We start from the raw sequence: 20,504 nt of genomic DNA, 5'->3' as shown, positions 1-20,504 counted from the left end.
GTTTGGTTTCACGGACTAAATTTTAGTCCATGTCACATCGGGCGTTCGGATGCTAATTAGGAGGACTAAACATGAGTTAATTATAAAACTAATTACACAGATGGAATATTACTGTAGCACCACATTGTCAATTAGGCTTAAAAGATTCGTCTCGCAAATTAGTCTCAATCTGTGCAGTTAGCTTCGTAATTAGTCTATATTTAATACTCCATACATGTGTCCAAACATCCGATGTGACAGAGACTAAAATTTAGTCTGTGGAACCAAACACCCCCTAAGTTGAGTCCTCAACACAAGCCAGAGCTAGACCAACAAATGCCTAACACAGTCACGATGAGAATTCTGTTTTCAAAGATCCGTAAAAGATTCTAGCTTCATTAAGAGAAAATTTTGTGGCCGGTCCTCAAACTTGGCACGAGATGTCATCTAGGTCCCTGTACTCTCAAAATGCTATTTCTGAGTCCTTAAACTTAGTTTCGGGTTTCATGTAGGTCCAAATGAATCTTAACTCACACTGTACGCTGACATGGCACTATGGGCCCACTTGTCATCCCTTCTCTCCTTTCTCTTTCTTTTCCTGTATCTCTCTCCTCTCTCGGTGTGCAAGTACACATACCATACCCGTACTTATGGTATTTGTTTGTCAAAATAATAAGGTTTGGTTTCTCTCGCTGGTTCATCGACCAACCTTCCAGAAGGACAGCGCAAGATTCTACTGTGTTACATATTGCATCGTATCGTGTGTTATGAGATTGCTTCATTTTTCTACAGTGACCTTGCTTGCCGTGTGAAGGTGATGTACACTATAGTAATAAGTTTGTTTGCTACAAGTACGATATATAGTGTCGCAGTGACAGCTCTGTCTCCACCTCCGCATGCTAAATTATTATATGTGTGCGTGTGCTTTATACGTGTTGTTGAACTTGTTGGTGCTTGATTCGTGCTTCAAATACCGTCGCTGAAAATGTATTTGCATGCGGTTTGTAGTTGCCGTGCTCCTCACCATACTTACCGGTGGTTTCTTATATCCTCCGTCTCTATTAGAAATAGGAGTCGTGTTCAAAAATCATTTATATACTAATGAAATGCCACTGAAGCCATACATGCACTACACTACTATCATTTTGTTCGTGTACTTTGAGATGTGCCATGCGTGGTGCAGTTATCAATCCAATGTGAGTTGTCTTTTCACAAGAACATGGCATGTTTTCCCTGTATGCTTTAAACGTGCATGATTCATTGAACACTAATCACTTTTTTTGAGGGAACACTAGTCACCTTTAGCTTTGACAAAGATAACCTAGCCATCTTATCCTCGTGTTCCAGCATAATACTCGCCCCTGCCGCAAGCAACGCCTTCCTTTTCCTAGTTTATGCAAGGATCATCCATCTGCCTTGGTTGCTATTGGTATGCTTGCTGGGTGTCCATTGCTGTACCTTTTCTTTTTAGAAGCGAAGATCTTTAATTAATTAGAACATAGGCTGTTACAGTCGCCCTGAAGCAGAGGTGTAAGGAAGCAAGGACAATTACCTGGCCTGCTAAACTGACCAATCTGTATAACCGGAATGTTTAGCACAAGTATGTGCTGTAGCAGTATTAGGCCCTCTCCCTCTGAATGAAACACAAAGCATCGTGAAGAAAAGAACTCAACTCTCCGACAGTCTGACTACTGCTTCAAAGCCTCCCATTCTGCCAGCGGATACCACCAATGTGCCACGGCTCGGTGATTACTCTTCATCGTAAGATGCCCTATGAGACGTATATTGCAAGTTATCCCCTGTTTCCTTTAACCTGCAGGTTACCTTTTCTTCTTTGAAGATGATATGATTCATTCCTTCATCCTTCTTAGCTTTCAGTGAGATGCATCCTTTGCGTGTTGTCCTAACAAGAGAATATGCACCCTCTGTTCCAGTATTTATTATTTCCCAGCTTTTGTTATACGTGCTGAACTGCTGATATTTGTTTTGCTGCCTCCAGCTGTTCTTGTTCTCCCATTTTCTTGCTATCGCTTTCTTTCAGGTTATTAAAGAAGTGACTAACTAGTGGATGTTGTAAAAGTCACTAAAAAAGTCCGTCTATCTTCACAGGTCCCAAAAATAACAAATATCAGCTTGTTTCTTCATTACTCTTGGCCGTTCTTCATACCTACAATTGAGCCTTTTAATCAGCGGATGTTGTAGAAGTCACACAAAAAAAACCCTGCTTCCAATACTGTTAGTCTGCCTTGTTTTATTAATTTTCTTGCAATCAATTAAAGAATACAAAGAATCACTTATATTGTCGGCGGCTTTCCATTATTATTTATAAGAAAAAAGTGTCAAAAAAAGCACAACACTTCCAAGTACTTTCGTTTTTCTATTTTCTATCTAATTAATTATTAATTGAGTTTATAAAATATAAATTATATTATATAGGGTATATTGGTAATTGAGGTTTCACCCTTTCTGGAGAGAGTTCATCGTTTACGAACCCGAGACGGCGAGACACGAGTACACGACGCCAGCATGACCCGACCGGCACGCCCCCGATGGCGGTGCGGACCACCCAACGCCCCCTTCCTCCCCATCCAGCAAGGACGTCGAAGCCCGATGGCATCGTAGGCGAGATGGCGAGGACATCAAGCAGCCAAGGAGAAGGCCGGGGACGATAGCAAAATTAAGTAACAACGATGAAGTCATCACTGATGAACCATTTGTATTGGATATAACTGAAGTCGGATGTGCATGCACATAGCATGTACTCGATTGGATGGAATGAAAGTCTAGTTTTGATGCCAAATACACAAGGAATTAGAAACCAACGATGCAATGTAAACACTATATTCTGATCCAAAATTCCCATACCGTGTTCAGCCGTAGCAACAATGTTGCCCCTTCCTTTGAATAAAATCCCTAAAATGAATTTTGACAGAAAATATAATTCTGTAGTGCCATGAATGCTATATATCTACATATTCAGAAGGAAACAAGTCAGACGAGGCCCGAATGATGAGATGTTAATTTTTTTTTTTTTTTGTCTTTCCCTTTCATGTAAAGAAGTTAGAGGCTTGGAGCCATTTTTTTACTACTGATGGCTGGACCAGTACTTAATTAGAGAAAAATAAATGTAGGTTAAATTTTAGGCATGCCAAGCTCTGGCTGCTGAAAATTGATCTTACAGGCAACGATACCTGAAAAACAATTAATCACTTCTACTCTTTGAGCATTTTGAGAGATAATTTTTTCCAAGAGGTTATTACCAGAGAATTTTCCAACAGAGTGAAGGACTCCAACTATCTCAGAAGGATTTGTCAATGCTTTACAAAGTTGGTCCATCCTGAGATGCCTTGGCACGATTGTCACTCCATCCTGAGATGCCCTTTGTTCTTCAAACCAGCAGGTTTCCTTTTTCTTCTTTGAACATGCATGGTACGATACGTTCCTTCACTAACCAGAGAATATTGTCCCTCTGTAAGAGAAAGAGAGTACTCTCAGCTCTACGAGAATTTTAAGAGAAGTTTCTCATTGATGAGCCATACAAATTGGATATATATACTTGAATTCATATATGAGGAGATAGCATATAGTATTCTCAGGTTTAGTCTTTAGCTTTCAGACTTCAGAGAGATGCATCTTTTCTCCTTCGTGTGCTGTGGTACACAGAGAATATTGCTCTCCCTTACTGTATATAAGAGAGTACTTCAGCGGACAGATGACTCCCTCTTCTCAGCTAGCTGTTTTGCTGCCTGCCACCAGCCCCTTCTTGTTCACTCATTTCCCAGCTAAGCTTATCAGCCAAAATCAGCATTACTTTTCAGCCATGGAACAGTATTTTTCTCTCACAACAAATCAGCAGCAGCATCGGCATCAACCGAAAATCAGCCAGCCAAACACGGCGTAAATCTCTTGCATTGTCCTAACCAAATTAGTGGCGAAAATCATTATTTCCCGACATTGGAATGCTCACATAATTACATTATTAAATCAATTTAGGCTATTTCAAAGGAATGCAAATTCTAGGGTGTTACACTTGATCTTAATTGGAAGTTTTTTTTTGATAAAATCTTACAGGGAAGTTACCAGACAAACAAGTAAACACTACTTACTGTTTGAACATTTTTTAGAGACTATTTTTTGCAAGAGGTTACGAGCGAATTTTCCAATGGAATGAAGGATTCGAGCTATGTCTCTCAAGGATTTGCCAATGTTATACCAAGTTCTTTCAAAAAATAATGTTATAACAAGTTGGTCCAACCGTGTGCATGAACATAACAACACTTTAGCCATGCTGATGAAAGGGTTCTTGTTTCAATCAGGCTCAGTCCTTTAGATAAATTGTGAATTACCGCAACAACAAAGAAAATATTACGACTACAGTCTTCGATTGCTCTGCTTGTGTGCTTTATCAAGCCATGCCATTGTGCCTTGGAACGATTGTCACTCCATCCTGAGATACTTTTGTTCTTTATAAACCTGCAAGTTACCTTTTTTTTCTTTGGACATTGTAAGATCCATTCCTAAAGTATTCTCAGCTTTAATATTTACTAGATTTCAGAGAGATGCGTCCTTTCACCTCTGCGTGTTGTCATAATCATAACCAGAGAATAGTGTCCCTCTGTTGGTGTATATAAGCGAGAGTACTGCAGTGCCGTCCCTCTTCCCAGCTACCCCTTCTTGTTCACTCATTTCCATTCTGAATCTCTTGCGTTCAGGTTCCGAACTGAGTGAGTGACTAATATACTATAAGAAAATCCATCTATCCTCCACAAATCCTCCCACCACCACCAAACAACAATTTGTTTTTCATTCTCTTGTTTCCCATTGGCTTTCATTCACTGCTTCATATACCGTTATGTTTCATCTGTTTTTTCTCAATCCATTAACGAAAACAAAGAATTACCATATTTCTTGCAAATATATTGTTTCCCATTAGCTTTCTTCCAGATCTTGTTTTGAGGCCCTGTTCTTCTTTCTTAGTTTTCAACTGAAAAAACAAAAAAAAAATCTTCGTTTTCTGCTGTTCTTTTATGCTACCACTTAGACTCTTCTTATAGTATTGACTTTTTTTTTGTCTGTTTGATGATTTCGTACTTGATGTCTAGCAAGTAATTGCTTCTTCTAGTAACAGATAAATGGATATACCAAAAACAAACATATGGTACAAGCTCCTTCAAACTGAATCCCCCCAAGTCATCTGAGTAATTGATTTTCATCCACATAACATCATCGATTCTAGCACGAGGTAATAATATCCTTCTTCCTTGTTTCATTATTACCAATGCTCAGAAAATCCGAGTAATGTAATGGCTGTGTGAGCTGCTCGTGTTTTCTCAGGGTCACAAAGAAGTGAGTGCTTCTGGAGAAAACATATATAGTGGCAACCTTCAGCCTTAAGAATTGATTTTTCGGAGAAGGAATTGTGTGACGTCATAGCACACGAAGTTATTCCTGGCAATTTTACCATAAACAACGACCCCATTGGCAAAAGCAGAGGTAAAAATAACTACATCAGTGATTAACATTAATTTTTTGAAGGCTCTTGATTAACATTAATTTTAACTAAACTCATACAAAAATTTCAAAACGATTATGACGAGATATTGTTAAAGACTTAGAAGGTAACTTGATATAGGCTAATGATTTCGCTTGGACATTTTGTCAAATGTCAATCAATTAGTAAAGTAGCATCTTGCTCCTATCAGTGGTGATGTTATCTCTTTGAAAAGTAATTTATAGGGCAATTGATCTATATTTGCCCCTACTGGTCATAACTGGTTCTTCCCCTTTTTCTATTATGTGGTCTACAACACCATATTAGTAAGTAGAATTAGTTTGTCGCAAGGAAATCATATATATGAAGCAACACAATTAGTCATAATGCTACTACGTAGACATAAAAATGTTTTTGTGTTTTTTTTACAGGTCAAAATGTGGAGCTGATTCTGTATCTTACATTCTGGATGCGTCAATGTGGGGCCATATTGGATCTAGAGGGGTATGCCAGGTATGCCCAGCATACGGCTTCCAGTACGTGCGCATATGTATTGCAAAAAAATAAAAACAAATTTATCTATATAATCGTTGGCTAAAAAGTCAAATAATTATTGGAAATTACATATGCACACGGTTCCAGTACATTCAAATTGCACACCCAACTACCTAAACTCGTCCCGATTCTCATCCCGGTCATGGTACTTGGAAATTGCACACTCATGTCCCTAAAGTTGTATTATTTTACCATTATGGTTCATCCACCCCTGCACTACCATCCTCACATCCGCTACACCACACATGCCCGCCTTACCCACTAGCCATGTGGAGTTGCACCATGCTCACCCTACTACCCCACGACGGCCTATGTTGTATCGTCGGTGCAGTGGGCCATGCCATGCCCAACCTCGCCGCCATGCCGCGTGTTACAATCGGCACTGTAGCGATGGCCCTGTTGTTGACGAGGGAGGTGAGGAAGACTAGGAGAGTGAGAAACCGAGTGCGAGGAGATGGCGAGAATGAGCATGAGTTCATACAAGTTGAGGGAGAGGAAGGAGTGTGGACGAGGTGGTGGCAGTGGTGGTGTTGAATGCAATGGCCGCAAGGCAGGGGCTGACACCACGGTGAGATGGAGGAGGAACGAGTCAAAAAAGCGAAATCGAGGAAGACTGCGAGGGAGAAGGCTTGGCTTGGACGTGCAGTAGGGCAAGCATGGCATGGGTGGCCAAGTGGCGTAGCAGGTCCTAGGAAGCTAGGTCTACACATCCTTCCTAAGCTCTTGCCACACATCTCGACCCCTGAGCGCTACACCACTATGGGTGGACGAACGCGGTGCAGCGGGGTGTGTTTGCACGAGTGTGGTGGGCATATGCCATGTATTGTGGGGAAGGGGATGTACCAGGATGGTATAGATAGTAATACAAGTTTAGGAAGTTGAGTGTGTATTTTGGAAGTATCGGAACCATGGTGAGAACTTAAGACAAGTTTAGAGAGCTGAATGTGCAATTTGAAAGTATCGTGACTTGGATGAGAATTCGGGACAAGTTTAGGGAACTGAATGTGCAATTCGAAAGTACTGGGACCTAGATAAGAACTCGGGACAGGTTCGACAACCGCTAGTGGAATTTACTTTTATTTTTATTTCCTTTTTAGCCATCTTTTCACGTTATAAGCTGCGGCAAATACTTTTGTTGCTCACAGGTTTTGTTAACCGAGAATTTTGGTCGTCTACTAATCAAACTTAAGTCATGGCATCATCATTTTCTGTTGACACCGAGACATTGCATGAATGGCGTGATCGTTTACGAAGTATCAGCTTCTGGTATGTATCTTTAACATATTTCTATATTTTCTTTAAACTTACAGAGAGCTTCAGTTATTCGCACATTATGAACGCTAGCTTGATCTCTCTATATACTCTCTCTATTTTGAAATTTAAGGTATCATAAATTTTTTATGACATATCACGAGGTAAAACAAATGATGCAACCCTTAGTCAGAGTGAGATATTCTGCTTACCATATTTTGAGCATGGAGTTGGATCACGATAGACATTAAAGATCTGTACCCATGTGAGTGAGGCATGGGACGTTAATAAATACTATGCGTGAGTTAATTCACTTAGAATCCTTATAATTTGAGATAATTTGTTAATGCTTGGATATCATATATATTAGTAGGATAGGAGTAGATACTAATATTTAATTTATACTTTTGACATAGACCAAAATAATTTTCTTAATTGTACCTTTTAAAACTTGTAATAGCATCTCCAAGAGACTCTCCCATCACATGGCTCTTTATCATAAAGTTAGAAAACAAAAAAATTAAAGTGCAATAGACTTTCTAAATCACTCTCCATCTTTTTCACTCTCCAAAACCACACTTCTTACTCTCCACTACGAGGAACTCCAAGAAACCAAGAGCCTCTTTATATCCGGGTATGGGAGTCTGGCGTCGCTCACCGCTCAGGTGACTTGACCCACGCGGCCAACTCCTAGAGGCAACGTCACGCCAATCGTTACTTAGTTAGTACAGCCGTTAGTCTCCACCGCCTGGCGGTGATCTAGTGTCCAGTGTGCGCCCCTATTCCCAAACGGCATCTCGCCGTGACGAAGGCTACGGAGCTTGTATTGTTTCCCAATTCCACTTAATGAAGCACGTGCTATAGCACGCTTTCAAAAAAATCCTTATAATAGAGGATTTGGTGAAAAAAATGCCCTCCAACGTACAACATCTTTAATTATATCTCCAAATGTTGCCATCATCTATTCTAGATTTCTCACTAGCAAAAGATAGAGAATGGGGTTAGCTATCTAGAGTGTAGACAAAATATAGAGAAGCTACTAGAGGGTGGAAAGATATAGAGAGCAGCTTTTATTCAAATGACTCCTTACTTGATGATTTAGAGAGTGAGTTTGACAAAGCCTTTTGAACATGCTCTAACAGAAAGACTACGACAACTATGTTTGGTTCAGCTACTAAAAAGTGCTTTTGCTACCAAAAAGCAAAAAGCCAGCCAAATGAGTACAACCAGAGCTATTTTCTAGAAGCACCTGCTTTCGCGTAGTATAATTTTCGTAGCACCTTGGACTCTACTTCTGTCTTTTAGCTTTTCCAAGTGGGTGGGAATAGAGAGACGTTTTATAGCTGTTTCAAGGGAGTTAAAGAGATGGTGGTAGGTGACGAGGTCATAACATAGGGGTATGTAACTCCCTAGGTAAGAGGTTCCCGACCGAAGGACCCCCGACCGATCCCTCTAGGACCGCTCAGGGGCTACACCCCTTAGGTGCGCTCGCACGCACCCTCCGGCTAAGGACCGAGGCCGAGCCCGAGCACGTACCCCTCTTCTGCTTGGGGCTCGGAGGCTTGCCCGAGCCGCAGCCTCCCGATCGACGGGAGCCCGAACCCGATCCTTGGCCCTGGCCTCAAGTGCAAAGCCAAGGCCCGGGCTGGAAGCAAGCGCCCCGAGCACCCAAGGCCCAGGGGCTCGCCGACGCCGCACCACAGGCGCATCATTGTCAACCTCTCCTCCAACAGGGTCACGTACGAGGCGTGACACAAAGGGACAAAACCCCTCTGCTAGCTTATGGGGCTCCCAGGCCCGCTCGGCAGCCCCTCAAGCCGGACACCTTCGCTACCAAAGAACACTCTAGAAGGTGCACCTGGTGGAGGCTAGTCCAAGCCGACAAATCCTCACGGTCAAAATGCAAGCCCCTCGTGGACTCCGACGCACATACACCAAACACTAGACCCCCCCAAACTGACATGAACCCAACCTACCTCGATATATAAGGAGGAGGTCGGATCCTAGAGAGGGGGGAGGATGAAACCAAGATGATTCAGAACAGATCATTCGAGTCCTCTCCACCGAACAACTCGAGCTCTACACCGAGAGCAGAACCACTCCGAGAGGAGTACTGAGAGCTCCACCACCCTTTCCTTCGTCTTCCTCCTCTCCGATGAGGGGGAGATGATGGGGACATGATTTCCGATCTTCTGCCAGGTTGATGATAACTATCGTTTTAGGCGTAGCACGACACACCGATCTGACTTCAGATCGAAAAGACCCAAACCCTGCAACCTTAGCACCACAACTCCTCTGGTTATCAACCTGTGTCACCAATCTGGTTGACCTCACCAAGAAGGCTAATCCCTACCTGCGAAACGAAGAACACAAGCAAGAACTTGAAAGTACGCAGCTCAAAGTATGGGACAAACTGCAGATTGGATGATTAAGTTCTCAAAGTGGGGTCTCACAAATAGATGAACGGCGACTGTCAATGGACAGAATGATCTAAGCAAAACCCAAAACCTAATGATGGCAGTGGCATATGATTATAAAGGTCTTAGGGTCATCTCCTACCCTGGACGCGCCCCCCTAACGGGCTCAAAGATGATACACGGCCCATTGGACCAAATACGGTGATGCAGCACCCTGATAGATTCTGGACTGCTAAATTGTTTCAATGATTCCTGTTGATTCTGAAGGGATTTTGACATGGGACCATTTCCATTGGTTTCCTTATGAAATTATCTTTCCATCCATATGTGGATTGTCGAAAATGGAGTCCTGACGCGTCCTGGGTGACCAGTTTATGGCAGACTTGTCCTGGAGGCCAAGGCAGACTCGAATTCATGTTGGACCAGGCCTCCGACTTTTGTTGGACGTCCTTACTGGTTATTTTTGCCTCCATCTCTTCCTCCAAGTTCCTCATGACCCTCTCCAATGTTTCTAAGAAATATAACATCATTAGGTAGTAGTCTATTCTCAAAAGTATGAAAATAATCGCTTAAGAACGAGCTCACCTCTAAATTTTAGCTGGCGCATTCGAGCTCGGGTCATTGGACCTTGCATATTGTTTGGAGGATTAGCGGGTGCATTCGAAGGAGTGATTTCCTCATCAGGAGACCTCACCATCGACGAGCCTAGGATCTGCACCGAGCGATCCCCTGCCAAATCTCTCTCTTACATTCTGTTGGAACCCCCGATTTGGATGCTCTTGAATACAAAGATCATCAAACTGCTGGACATAGGGCCCCGATAGCCCAAACCAGGATAAACCTTCTGTGTCCCCCGTGTGATCTTTAAGTTCTTTGTATTCTTGAGTCTACCCGAGCCACAAGGAGACCTCACACTCTGTGACACCCGATGAACAACAATACTTACCGCAATTTTGACCCCGCGACAGCAAGGTTTTATAGTTATTTCAATCAAACAGCCTATATCTTTTTTCACAGCGCAACTCACAATAGCTTTTTCATAGCTCACAATAGTTTTTTCATAGCCTACAGGTGAATGAAATAGACCCTACATCACTCTCTAAATACAATATATGGTAGTTCTATCATGATTTTTTTCACACAAGAAAAATGGTATAACCAACTTAGGGGGTGTTTGGCAGGGCTCCTCATGAGGAGGGCTCCTCTAAAATGGCTCCGGCTCGTCTGTTTTTCACTGAAAAACGTCTCCTCGTACAAAACATTTGGTAAGGCTCCTCCGAAGGAGCCAGGAAGGAGCCCTACTGCATTCTCGACTCGAGCTCCCAAGTCGCTTCCCGCTCTGTCTGATTAGTCCAAAGAACCTTCAGATACTTGAGCGTCCTTCGTCACAAGACTTTATCAGCCTCCTCTAAAATTCTTACAGGACGTGCCTCAAAGGTCAAGTCTTCCTTGATGGTTTCTGGTTCCAAGGTCATATGTTGCTCTGGGTCCCGTAGGTATTTTCTCAGCATGGAAACATGAAATACATTATGCACACCACTCATAGAATTGGGTAGCTCCAATCTGTAAGCCAACTTTCCAACACGTTCCAATATTGGAAAAGGACCATGATACCTTGGGCTAAGCTTTCCTTTAACCCCAAATCTCACTACACCTTTATTAGGAGAAACCTTCAAAAGTACTTGATCCCCAACCTGAAACTCCAGGTCTCGCCTCGTAACATCAGCATAGCTTTTATGCCTGCTCTGTGAAGCTAGCATTTGTTGCCAAATTTCAGCGACACGCTTAGTCATCCTTAGAACCCAATCTGGTCCGAGAGCTGCCTTTTCACCCACTGCTTCCCAACAAAGTGGTGACCTGCACTTCCTTCCGTAAAGGGCATCAAAAGGTGCACAACGAATGCTAGCATGGTAACTATTGTTATAAGCGAACTCCACAAGAGGCAAATGCTCCTCCCAGCTTCCTTTCCATGACAGAACACATGACCTTAGCATATCCTCCAAAGTTTGAATTGTACGCTCGGATTGACCATCCGTTTGAGGATGAAAAGCCGTGCTAAGTATCACATTAGTTCCCAAGGCACTCTGCAAGCTCTCCCAGAACTTGGAAACAAATTTAGCGTCTCTATCAGAAACAATGGTTTTTGGCACCCCATGAAGTCTCACAATTTCACGCATATAGATTGGAGCTAAGTCACTTGCTGAATTTGTAGAACGGTAAGGAATAAAATGAGCTACCTTACTCAGGTGATCCACAACAACCCAAATAGCATCCCTCCCTTTAGGAGTACGTGGTAAACCAGCCACAAAATCCATAGCGATGTCCTTTTAGTATAAGTACGTGGTAAACCAACCACAATTTAGTATAAGTAATTTTTTTTATTAATCAAATAAAATATATTGATAGTACATCATTTAAAATTCTAGCCTGTGCGAGAGCACGGGTTGATGGACTAGTATTCCTCGTATTATATGGGCATTTGAGTACTTTTAGCCATCTTTTCGTGTTAATAAGCTCATGCAAATACTTTTGTTGCTCACAGGTATTGTTAACTGAGAAATTTGGTCCTCTACTAAATAAACTTAAGTCATGGCATCATCATTTTCTGTTGACACCGAGACATTGCATTTATGGCGTGATCGTTTACGAAGTATCGACTTCTGGTATGTTATCTTTAACATATTTCTATATTTTCTTTAAATTTACAGAAAGCTTCTGTTATTCGCACTTTATGAACGCTAGCTTGATCTCTCTATTTTGAAATTTAAGGTATCATAAAATTTTTATGACATATCACGAGGTAAAACAAATGATGCAACCCTTAGTCAGAGTGAGATATTCTGCTTACCATATTTTCAGGATGGAGTTGCATCATGATAGACATTAAAGATCTGTACGCATGTGAATGAGGCATGGGACGTTAATAAATAGTATGCGAGAGTTAATTCACTTAGAATCCTTATAATTTGAGATAATTTGTGAATGCTTCGATAACATATACATTAGTAATCTTATGCAACACCGAGTTTAATAGCACATATGCTCACATTTTTTTGGATTTGTTCTATGAATTAACGTTGTGGTAGACGAAGGTGCCCAGCAAATTAAGCGCATATGATGACTTGTCGTCAAGTTCGAGATTTATCGGCTCATCTCAGTATCCTAGAGGTGCTCACAGAGATAGGATAAGCATGTATATATTCATAGTGATGTGTGTGCGTACGTGTATCACTACGGGGAACGGGAGCTTTGCTGTGTGCCTACGGCACATGGCAAAATAAACTAAAACACTCGGCAAACCCTTCGCCGAGTGTAACACTCGGCAAACCCTTCGCCGAGGGCACACGACAAAAGTTTATCGGCAAACTCACTTTGCCGAGTGTTTTTCGTCGGACACTCGGCAAAGACGTTGCCGTGTGCCCAAAAAACACTCGGCAAACAATTTTCGCAAGAAATAAAAAAAACAAATTGCCACTGGCCGCTGCCCACCACGGCCACCACGCCGCCACGCCCGCTGCCCCACGCCGGATGCCGCCACGCCACCCACGCCACGCCCCCACCACGCCAACATACCCCACGCCGTACGCCGCCCGCCACCACGCCACCCGTCCGCCACGCCGCACGCCACCCATCGGATCCGGGAGAGGGGAGGGTCGGCCGCCGGGACGCCGCCGGATCCGGGAGGGGAGGGGCCGCCGACGAATCTGGGGAAGAAGTGGAGGGGGCGGCGCCGGCGGCCGGGGGAAGGAGGGGTGGCCGGGCCGCCGGATCCGCCGGGAAGGGAGGGGCCGCCGGCGGGGAGAAGGGGAGGGGGCGTGCGGACGCGGCGCGGGGAAGGGGAGGGGGCGTGCGGACACGGTGCGGAGAAGGGGAGGGGGCATGCGGATGCGACGCGGGGGAGAAGGGGAGGGCGCGGCGGCCAGGGGAAGGAGGGGTGGCCGGGCCGCCGGATCCGGCCAGGAGGGGAGGGGCTGCCGACGGGGAGAAGGGGAGAGGGCGTGCGGACGCGGCGCGGAGAAGGGGAGGGGGCGTGCGGACGCGGCACGGGGGAGAAGGGGAGGGGGGTGGCGGTCGGGGGAAGGAGGGGTGGCCGGGCCGCCGGATTCGGCCGAGAAGGGAGGGGCCGCCGGCGGGTAGAAGGGGAGGGGCCGTGCGGACGCGGCGCGGGGTGAATGGGAGGGTGCCGTGCGGGGAGAAGGATAGGGTGCCGTGCGGGGAGAAGGGGAGGGCGGCACGGTTAAAAAAACATTTTTTTCCTTTGCCGAGTGTCCTGGATTTGGGCACTCGGCAAAGTTTTTATTTTTTATTTTTTTCTCCTTCTTTCCCAGAAAAAATATTTTTTTCCTTTGCCGAGTGTCCTAGAACTGGGCACTCGGCAAAGTATTTTTTTCATTATTTTTCTTCTCCTTCTTTCCCAGAAAAAATATTTTCTTTCTTTACCGAGTCTCCTGGATCTAGGCACTCGGCAAAGTTTTTATTTTGTATTTTTTTTCTTCACCTTCTTTCCCAAAATTTTTTTTCCCTTTGCCGAGTGCCTTAGATCTGGGCACTGGGCAAAGTTTTTTTTTCATTTATTTTCTTCTCCTTCTTTCCTAGACAAAAGATTATCTTTCTTTGCCGAGTGTCCTGAATCTGGGCACTCGGCAAAGTTTTTTTTTCATTTTTTTCTTCTCCTTCTTTCCTAGAAAAAAGATTTTACTTCTTTGCCGAGTGTCAAAAAAAAAACACTCGGCAAACCCCATCTTTGCCGATTGTTTTTTGTTGACATTCGGCAAACCTCCGCTTTACCGAGTGTTTTCTTTTTGCCGAGTGTTTTTAGCGCAGCACTCGGCAAAGATCTTATTTGCCGAGTGCCCGAGAGAATACACACGGCAAACATAAAAACACTCGGCAAATTTGACGTTTCCGGTAGTGTAAATATATATGAGCATCTACGTCTATACTGTTTTTTAAGAAAAAGAATAACACGATACTAGGAAAAATAACGTCTTTATCTTTCGCATGCCTACTTCCAAACGGGAGCATTTTCACTCGGAAATATTATTAACATGAAATAGATTTGTCCATAAAATTAACATGCGCAAAAAGGTGATTTTGTATGTTCAGGAACAAGAACATCTAGTATCGACTTCAGCCCAAGTGTTTATTACTTGTCTTCACACAGAGTGTTGAAAATCGTACTCCATGTGGAGTAGAAATTTCTCGCTAATTAACAAGAAGCAAACTATATGTAGGACTCCACGTGATACTGGCAAAGAAAAGGGAGTGTAAAAAAAGAGGATAGCTAAGGACTCCACAATTTAGTAACAAGAAGCAAACTTTGTAGATCTTGAGAGGTTATGAAATTTTGTAGTTGGCAACATTTTGATTTGAACTCATCTTGTCATGCAAAAACGGTGTTTGAATTTGAAAATTTTAAAATTTGAATTTTTCAAAAGACCTCGGATGGAAAAACTTCCTAAACGAAAATTGTAGATCTCCAAAAGTTATGAAACTATGTAGTTGACAACTTTTTGATTTGAAATAATCTTATCATGCAAAACTACGTTTGAATCTCTAAAATTTAAAATTCGAATTTTTCAAACGACCTCGGATGAAAAAACTTCCTAAATGAAAATTGTAGATCTTGAAAAGTTATGAAACTTTATAGTTGACCACTTTTTGATTTGAATTCGGTTAGGGCCTCAAACAAGCAATTTACTCTTGGTTTAGTATAATATATGAGGATAGATAACGGAATCTAGACACAAATGATAGTGTAGTGCAGTGGTAGAGCAGCATACACGCGAGGGAGAGGTCTTAAGTTCGAATCCCGCCGGCCGCGTTAGTCGCGAATTTAGCGCAAAAAATGCACCGACTCAGATGAAGACGGGCGGGCGCTGGCTGTTGGCGGCCTCCCCCGAAAAAAAAATTTTGAATTTTTTTTGCTATTATTTTTGGGTTTTTTCGGTTTTTCATTTTGCCGAGTGTAAATCTTCGCCGAGTGCTTTTCCGGCACTCGACAAAGGCTTTGCCGAGTGCCTGACAAAAAGCACTAAGCAAAGGCTTCTTTGCCGATTAATTCTTTGCCGAGTGCCCTTTACCGAGTGCGGCACTCGGCAAAGCCTTTGCCGAGCGTATTTCGGGCTTTGCTGACACTCGGCAAAGTGCCAGTTTCCTGTAGTGTGTATATATTCATAGTGATAAATGTGCGTGCGTGTATATATATATGAGCATCTACATCTATACTGTTTTTTAAGAAAAAGAATAACATGATACTGGGAAAAATAATTTCTTTATCTTTAGCATGCCTACTACCAACGGGAGCATTTTCACTCGGAAATATTATTAACATGAAATAGATTTGTCCATAAAATTAACATGCGCAAAAAGGTGATTTTGTATATTCAGGAACAAGAACATCTAGTATCGACTTCAGCCCAAGCGTTTATTACTTGTCTTCACACAGAGTGTTGAAAATCGTACTCCACGTGGAGTAGAAATTTCTCGCTAATTAACAAGAAGCAAACTATATGTAGGACTCCACGTGATACTGGCAAAGAAAAGGGAGTGTAAAAAAAGAGGATAGTTAAGTACGTAGTTACTGACCCGTACGTCGACAGCGCAAGTTGCTTGATCATGCACTTAACCGGTCCTTTTTTTTCTATTTGTGCGGCCAGGCTGGATGGATATCTCAAGAGCCCTGCGTATCGAGACTTGGAGCAAAAACTCGATCGGTATCCATTGGTGATGTGGAATGTTGGGGTCGGACCCACAGCTTGTTTCACACGAGCTATCTCAAGCATCACTCGGGACGTAAAGATCAAGAGATATGGCCCCTATGACCACGTGATACAGGTGGACATGAAGCGAGCAGCAGCACAGCTGGCAGGAACGGGACGGAGCATTCATGACAAGCTGCATTTCAGTGTGGCAGAGCAGCTCGGGCTACTCAACCAAGAATACGACAGGGTCTTCGAAGAGGAGGACGAGCTGCGGTACTATACCTATGGCCTCAACAACCCTTCATCGTCCTTACTGCAGAAGCTTTCAACATCGTCTACAGTAGCAGGACCTCAAATAATGCAAAAGCTAGTGACGAAGAAGTACCTGCTGGTGGTCGAGAACCTCGACGAGCCCATCAAGCCCATCAACCTTACTGCTTCAACAGAGGGCTTATGCTTTCCTGCCCCTCGGTGGAAAGACTCTTTTTGGTGCGTATCCACCACCACTCAATATGTGTACGGAAGGAGCCAGCCAGCTTATCCTTGTCTAATCGTAATCTTTTAGTGGGGATGATATGGTGATTCTTACTCTCTACTCACTGCATCAAGCGGCTAAGTACATCTTGGCTGCGGTCGCCCACAAAGACGAGCAATATTGGCACCACGTGGCTGTCCGGTGCTTTCACTACGCTACCATGCTCCTTTCCCCCCACTGTTCATCGCCTCATGGAGATGGAGGCCAGAAGAGATCTGCTGCATTAGCCGACATTACTTCAGATGAGCTGATACGCCAGTGGTCTGCACAAGGCATCCTTGTCATCGACACAGAAAGGACGGGGGAGACTACAGGCAGTAGTTATGATGGCAAATACAGTGATATATACCAAGTTGGAAATCTCATCCTTGAAGCTTTCCGAGAGTACTCCTTGCTGGAGATCCCCTTTTCTCCTGTGACGACTGAAGCTGAAGAAGCCACAAAATCTGCTGCACACTTCCTAGCTTGTCACAACCTCATCGCAGTGCACCACACAACCGATGAACTTTGCGACGGAGACCATCCTAGGTTGGAACACATGCAGTGGATCTCACATGTGGGAGACCAAGGATGGCATTTAAGCAGGGAATGGTTGAGCTACGGAGCTAGTGGCCCAACAACACTCATTTTAAGGCATTGCTCACAGCAATCAAGGTTGCTCATGAAGCTTGAATCCGATCATTTCTTTGCCAAACTCACCTGTCTTCGTGCTCTTGATCTCTCCTACACTCCACTAAAATCACTTCCTCCATCAATCTGCTACCTCCAAGAACTCCAGTACCTTTCCCTTAGGGGCTGCTTTAACCTCACGAGTCCATTCAGCTTCCCCAACACTGAAATTACTCTCAATGAAATCAATAGCAGCAAAAATCTCAACTTGCTCTGCTTTGATCTTTCCTACTCAAATATAAACACATTCCACAACGACATTCTTCTGTAGCATGCCTAATCTGCAAGAGCTCTTGCTTCAGTTGCTTGTCAAGTGCTCCAACCTTGAGGAATTGCCACCTTCCGTTGGTGCTTTGTCTAGTCTAACAAAACTCGAGCTCACAGGGACTCAAATAAAATCTTTTCCTATGGAGATATTTGAAGAGGTGAAGAATCTTCGATCACTGAAGCTAATTGAGAACAAGAACTTGTTGTTGAGGCGACTGTCCTTGCGTGGATGTAGAAAGTTGGAGTTTGTTGACATTAAGGAGGTTGGTGCTTTGGAGGAGCTTGATCTATCCGCTACGGCTATCAAGGAGCTCCCAGACAGCATCCCTAATCTGCCAAAGCTTAGAAAATTGCTTCTCTTGGGTGTTCCTTCCCTGAGACGATTTCCTTGGCATAAGCTGCAGAGACTCCCGGATGTGTTTTGCTTGGATCAGTGCTCAAACAGAACCATTAATCATTCGGATCATCCACAAGGTGCTCAGGTGTGCATAAGTGATTCCAGATTGTTTTATAGCTTCGGTTATGACACCATGAATTCAGTAAGGGCTGGAGAACTTTTGACAACTTTCTATGTTCGAGTTACATCATGCAAGTCCACAAGCAGCAAGTTAAAGGATGAAGAGGACATGGTGATGATCAACAAGGTTCAGATGGCACCAACAGCTTACGCTGATGTAAACCGTCTGTATCTGACAGACGGAGTCTCTATGGTGTCAATGGATGACGTACCTCCCTTTCGGGTGACCAAGCGTCACGTGGAGATTTCAGCTGCTGATCGGTATCCCCGTGGTCTGACATATCTTCTGAGAGTCACCAAATCAATTAGTATGTTGGGTGATACTCATGTCTCCTGTCTCAGTGATCTGGGTGATTATAGTTTCGATGAGCTAGAGGAGTGCAATGCTCCGACGGTGCCATCGGATGGTGCAGGTCTTCAGTATCACTGGATGTACCTATCTCTACAAAATGCACATGTCTCCCGTCTCAGAAGTCTAACCCATTTCTACAGACCATTGGGTCGTGCAGGAATTTTCAATGCACTGAAGCACCTCTTCTTAGAGTACTGCCCGAGGTTGGAGGGCATCGTTCCACGTAATTGTAAGCTACCAAGCCTTGAGACGCTCGACATCCTGTGCTGCTACAACCTCAAGGCAATTTTCTATGACAAAGGTCCTCATTCATCTCCTGCTGGTTACACGCTCCCATGTCTCCGGAGGATACGGCTCCAGGAGCTGCCACTGCTGGAGCTTGCGCCGCCTCCCGCGCTTCCGCCAACAACCAGACAAGGCCGTGGAGGTGAGCGGCGAGCAGGCCTGGTGGAACAAGCTGTGCTGGGATGGCACACACTCACACTCACACCATGGAAGCTACAAGCCCATGCTTCCCCCAGCTTTCGCTTCGCGCCGCGAGCGGGTCGTCATCGAGAGCTATCTCAGATGAATGAATATACCATGCCCAAGCGCAAGACTGATAAATCATCCAGTTAATCGATCGGTACGTCTCGCGATTTCAGTTTCCATTATTAATTAATTATATTAGCTATCCACCCGATCAGCTTCCAATAATCATTTTTACTTATTTTGTCCATTCCACAGAAGCCATCATCCCGTTAATAATTCCTGCTCGCCGCCGACGCCAATTGCATGCATCTGGATTTGATTGGTCCATGTGTGTTTAGTTCACCGCTTGTCGGTGTAGCAATGGTTTGTCTCCGCTGGTTCATTGACCAGCCTCGCTCCCTGCAGGATGGCCCATCCAGCGGTGGCCGCTGGTTCAGTGACAGCTCTGTTTTCCGCTTGTAATAAGCATGGCCATCTCCCCATGGTAAATTATCAGATTAGATGTGTCATGCATGCGTATGCTTTTGTACGTATTGTTTTTTTTTGTACGTGTTGTTGAACTTGTTATCTGATTCATGCTTGAAGTATTGAATTGTATTGAATGAATGAGCCTCTGCTCCGTGTGGAAGTAAGGTGGAACTGTGGAAGTAAAGCACGGGCACACGGATTTATTGAAATCAATGTTGCTTTGCTCTTTAATTAGTCCTTCTTTATCTTTACAAAGAGAAAAGGGGTTACCCAGCCCTGCAATATGTTCAATCACCACTATGCCTTTACTCTTTAGTTAAAGTACTAATGCTTCATCCAGCTCCTCCCATTATTGTCTTTCGAAAGAAAAAACACATATTCACGAAAAGTAGGCGCCTCTATGCTCACGTTGAATCAAAAGAAAGACTGGACTGACGAAGGTGGGGATTAGATCACTCGAATGATACAACGCGGATATAAATAAAAGGAATGAAGTTGGGATCAGAAATTAGCTGCATTGGTGGTGTGGATAACCAAAAAGGGTGTGCATAAAGATATTGGTAAGGACAATCTCTTGTGGGGCATCTGATGCAGTGATAAGGAACTCACTTTAGGAAAAGAAGAATACATCCAACTATCCTATCTTTGAATTCTCTTTTATAGAATTTGTGGGCAAGGACACATATCTTGAGCTTAGGAAATCTTTAGTGGGCTAAGAGATCCAGGGCTAAGTTGAGTCCTCAACACAAGCCAGAGCTAGACCAACAAATGCCTAACATAGTCATGATGAGAATTCTGTTTTCAAAGATCCGTAAAAGATTCTAGCTA

At 43.8% G+C, this 20,504-nt stretch overlaps 1 pseudogene; it reads left to right on the top strand.

Moving 5' to 3' along the window:
- The first annotated feature begins 4,668 nt into the window (after nt 1–4,668).
- Nucleotides 4,669–19,812, top strand: LOC136498058 (uncharacterized; annotated as a pseudogene).
- Nucleotides 19,813–20,504: the final 692 nt, after the last annotated feature.

The sequence above is a fragment of the Miscanthus floridulus genome, chromosome 12 (genome assembly GCF_019320115.1).
Source record: "Miscanthus floridulus cultivar M001 chromosome 12, ASM1932011v1, whole genome shotgun sequence".
NCBI lineage: Eukaryota > Viridiplantae > Streptophyta > Magnoliopsida > Poales > Poaceae > Miscanthus > Miscanthus floridulus.
This window is presented reverse-complemented; position numbering and strand designations above follow the sequence as displayed.